We start from the raw sequence: 5,234 nt of genomic DNA, 5'->3' as shown, positions 1-5,234 counted from the left end.
TGTCCAACTCTGTGACCCCATGGACCACATTCCACCAAGCTCTTCTGTTCATGGGGTTCTCCAGGCAAGAATACTACTGGAGTAGGTAGCCATTCCCTTCTCCAGGGAATCTTCCTGACCCAGGGATCGAACCCAGGTCTCCTGCATTGCAGGCAGATTCTTTACCATCTGAGCCACCATGGCTTTGAATATTTCTAAGATCTTACCATTTTTTCCCCTAATAATCATGTCTATTTTTTTCCTTCACAAAAGGGGTAGCACTAACCAGAAAAGATCCTAGAAGATGGTATTTTAAAGTCTTCATTGCTTCACTCAAACTATTAATCTATACATATTTGTGTTGACTTCCAAAGACTACCTCAGTAAATTATAAAGGAAGCACTCAAAACTATTAATATTTGCTCTTCTACTCCAAGCTCTCAGGAGTTTTCCTGCTGCCTGTGCGTTCAGTACACTGCCCAGTGTACTGGGAAACCTCAGCTCTCCTTTTCACCTCATGGCAGCAGAGTTTCCTATCCGTCTCCCCACACCAGGGCCAAGCTTAGACACACACAGTGCACCAGTGCGGTGTAACAAACAGCTCAGCCTAACTGAGGATGTGAAGTCAGAAGAAACTTATGAAGGCTTTACATCAGGCCCACCACTTTCTCAGATGTGGTTTTATGAAACCAGCCACACTATTCCTTTTGACTCATCCTTATATTCTTTGGCTATGCCAGCACCAAACATCATATGTCCATTTGGGACCCTCAAGGATAGTTTTGGTGTCTGTAAAATGGGAACAATAAAATCTGCTTCATAGTGTTTTTCTACAAATCAAAGTAGGTGATTTCGGTCAGCTCCCTAGCACCTACTAGATTCAGTGTATGGTAGGTAATATTAATAGTCTCACCTTTGTTAGCAATTTGCACTTACTCCATTGATAAACTTCTTGGCCCAAGATGGAGCCCCTCCTGCCAGGAATACCAAGTCAGGAAACCAAAACCAGATACCTTCTGGTCCCTGCAAATGCTCCATTTGACAAGAAATGCAATATATACTCATCCCAGGACTTCCTTGGTTGGCTCAGTGGATAAGAATCTGCCTGCCAATGCAGGGGACACAGCTTTGATCCCTAGTTTGGGAAGATTCCACATGCCGCAGAGCAACGAAGCCCATGTGCCACAACCATTGAGCCTGTGCTCTAGAGCCCAAGAGCCACACTACCCTTGTGCCACAACGACTGAAGCCCACTCTGCAATGAGAAGCCTGTGCATCGCAACTAGAGAGTAGCCTCCACTCCCTGCAACTAGAGAAAAGCCTGCACAGCAGCAAAGACCCAGCACAGCAAAAGATAATAAATTAAAAATAAATATACACACTCAGTCCACCAACCATCAAGCCAACCTGGGTCTTCTCACCCCAAACAAGGGTGACTCTGTGGCCCCAGCCAATTAGCTATTTTCTATTTTTCTGTTCCTGGTTCTTTATCTGACAAAAGATTCCTGCCTTCTGTCCCATTTTGCAATTCTCTAAAAAGGAAACTATCTACTTCGTCAAGTGTAAAATGAAGTTTGTTTCTATCCCTTAGATTGTTTTATTCTTAATGATCATTGATGTTTAACTGTGTTGAAATTCTTTGATCCTTAAGTATCAGGTCCTGACCTAAGGAATATATTTGGCATATAGAATCAGTTGTACTTTACACAATTAAATGAGTTCCTTCCCAAAAGCAAAGGGTACTCAAAAATCAAAGCTCCTAATGACCATCAGATGGTACAGTGATGAGTACTGACTCATTTCTCATAAGAAGCTTAGGAATATTTAATAACATGAAACACTCATTATATACAGTAGGTACAATTATTCATTAATGTCTGCTATTGTATAATGAAAAGGTACAATTAAGATGTATGAGAAACAAGCTGGAAAAGGGCTGGCCACGATGATTACACTGTTGGTTGTAGGACCAAGCTTCCTGCTGCATGTAGAGTGTCAAGATTTTCACTGATGCCCAGAAGTATGTTAATGTGCCTATTATGTTTAATCATTGTGGTTATGAACACAGGCAAATGGCTGTGCCTTTAAATTAAAATATATTTAATCAGAAATAATAGCATGGCAAAATACCAGGTTGCATCTCCCAGAGCTGAGTAGTTCGTGTAGCAACCATTAGTTTACAAGTTCTGTCATTAATATTTATAAGAAAAAGAACAGAAAAGAGGGCAAGAAGTTATCTGTTCCAGTTAAGTGATCATCCAAGTCCAGAGAGCTTATCTCAAATCCTGCATTAAGCTAAACCTGGGTGCTTTCCTCCAAAGGGTAACAGGAAACAGCGCTCCTGCTTGTAACATTTTATTCACTATTTTAAAGACAGTCTGACACTGGATGAAAGTCACCTTCTGGGACTTTAAATAGCTTTTATATTATTAAAACACACACACTATTTTTTCCCTTTTCCCAAATCTCGTACTATAATGACCACGGCAGGCAGGAGACTTTCAGTGGTTCTCAAATTTTAACGAGCATTAGTCAAACACTGCTGAGCCCACAACAGTCTCTGATGGAGTAGGTCCGGGTTTTGCATGTCTAACAAGTGCAGGATGTTGCTGGCCAGGGGACTGTACTCTGAGAACAACTGCTGTATGGAATCAAGCAGTACACAAGTATCAAGCACCAAGTACCGCCAAAGCCCTTTGCTTGGCTGTGTGTATGGTGTCCTCAAGAGAGGAAAGAAGAGTGAAAAAGAACACTTGCATACTTAACGTGTAATGCAATCATGTTTCTCATGCTCACTCACTCAGTCATTTCCGACTCTTTGAGACCCTATGGCTCCTCTGTCCATGGGATTCTCCAGGCAAGAATACTGGAGTGGGTTGCCATCCCCTTCTCCAGGGGATCTTCCTGATCCAGGGATTGAACCCACATCTCCTACACTGGCATGTGGATTCTTTACCACTAAGCCACCTGGGAAGCCCCAGCAATCATGTTATTTGATCCTTAAACTACCTCTACAACCTACAACGTACTCTCCACATTTTGCACATAAGAAAACCAAGGTCCAGATGGTTGAAGAGAATTGTTTAACAAAACACAGCTGATAAAGAGCAGAGCCAAGACTCCCACCCAAGTGCCTCTCTCTCCAAGTCCTGGACATTCCTTCCCTACATGTCAGCGGCTTTGCCCTCTGGCCATCAAGAGGTGGGAGCACTGGACACAGTCCTTCTGGCTGTCATCAGGCAAGAAGACCACAGGATGGCTGAGTCCTCAGGCTTAACTGGGACGAATCACTGACTTCTGAGGTTGAAGGCAGTGCACTTTCTAATACATGAATGACAGCATTCTAAAAATCCATACAGTATTTTATCTACAGATATTTCTCACAAACCAGAAATAAAATTGGACCTCATTTTCTAAGACTTGCACACTCAAAAACTTGCGTTTTATCAGACAGCGCTCACATTTGCAAGCCTGCACACAACTCCCTCTGCCCATCTGTGTAGACTTTCTCCCCTCATTTTGACAGAAGCAGAAACTGTGCAGTTAAAGACGATAGTGTCTGCACACAGATTCCATCAGGTCCAGCTGACCTTCTTCAGCAGCCACCAGGCTAGAAGAGGAAACCTAGTTATCAGAGAGAAGGCAGATACTGGCAGGAAGCGGCGAGGGGGATGGTTAGGAAAACATCCTGATCCTAATTTTTGTCAGGAGATGAGTGTAGGACTTACAAAATCCATCCTACAATCAGCATCAGACAAGTCCCCTATCTGTCACAGAGTTTATTTTCAACATTAAGACTTCTCACAAATGGTAAAAACAGATAACACACAGTAGAAAATATACATCGTCAATAAATGTAAAAAGGTGCTCAACCTGACTGACAACCAGGGAAATGCAAATTAAAGTAAGGAGATTTTTGAAAATCCAGTGCCTGCCACACTGATTACATTCTTAGCTGAAATGGAAAAAGGGCTTGATTTGCAGGCAGCTCTGGATCTCAAATCCAGATCTTCTTTACGTTCCAGCTCTGGGAAGCCTTCCCAGACTCTACCAGAATGTCCCTTCTCAATGTCTCCAGACCACCTTGCTTGATTCTTAGCACTTCACTGCCTAAATCATCTGATTTTCAAATCTGTCTCCAATACAAGGCTGTGTGCTCCTCATTGGTGGGGTATTTGTCCCATGTCTCTACCCCAATAAAGCCTGGTATACATATATGTTCAGTAAGATTAATGAGTGAATTAATAAAACTGAAATAACCTTGCCCACTTGGGCAAATTAGTTATTAATATAAGGTAGCCATAGAAGGCAATGGCACCCCACTCCAGTACTCTTGCCTAGAAAATCCCATGGACAGAGGAGCTTGGTAAGCTGCAGTCCATGGGGTCGCTAAGAGTTGGACACGACTGAGCTACTTCACTTTCACTTTTCACTTTCATGCATTGGAGAAGGAAATGGCAACCCACTCCAGTGTTCTTCCCTGGAGAATCCCAGGGACGGGGGAGCCTGGTGGGCTGCCGTCTCTGGGGTCACACAGAGTCGGACACGACTGAAGAGACTTAGCAGCAGCAGCAGCAGCCATCTTCCACAACTCGCCATGAGGATATGACCTCCCCCAATTTCTTTTGTCTTACTTTTTTTTGTAAGTGTTAATATTACTATGCTAAAGTAGAGGTGTGAATATTTTGAGGAAGAGTAAGAAGTCTTCAATAGTTTTAGAAGCTTAGATAACAGTCATTTTCATTTGCCAAAAATTAGGGCTGAATGCCTTTGTAAAAATTGCCAAGCAATTTGATGATGGATCCAAGAAAGCCAATAGATCATCTATCTTAGTTAAGAAAATGATTTCTAATCAACAGGCATGAAGTTTCAGTAAAACAAGACCTCCTAGGTACCGATGAATCTATTGGCAGGGCAGCAGTGGAGATGCAGACATTCAGAATAGACTGCGTCCAAATGGATGCAGGAGAGGAAGCAGAGGGTAGGACAAATGGAGAGAGTAGCGTGGAAACACACACACTCCCGTATGTAAAGTGGATAGCCAGTGGGAATTTGCTGGATGACTCAGCAAACCCAAACCACGACTCTGTGACAATCTAGAGGGGTGGAGTAGAGTGGGAGGTGGGAGGGAGGTTCGAGAGGGCGGGTACCTATGGCTGATGCGTGCTGATGTATGGCAGAAACCAAGACAATATTGTAAAGCAATTATCCTTAAATTAAAAATAAATTATTCTTTTAAAAAATACAATACTATC

The sequence above is a fragment of the Bos taurus genome, chromosome 14 (genome assembly GCF_002263795.3).
Source record: "Bos taurus isolate L1 Dominette 01449 registration number 42190680 breed Hereford chromosome 14, ARS-UCD2.0, whole genome shotgun sequence".
Lineage (NCBI taxonomy): Eukaryota > Metazoa > Chordata > Mammalia > Artiodactyla > Bovidae > Bos > Bos taurus.
Note: the sequence above shows the minus strand (reverse complement) of the source record.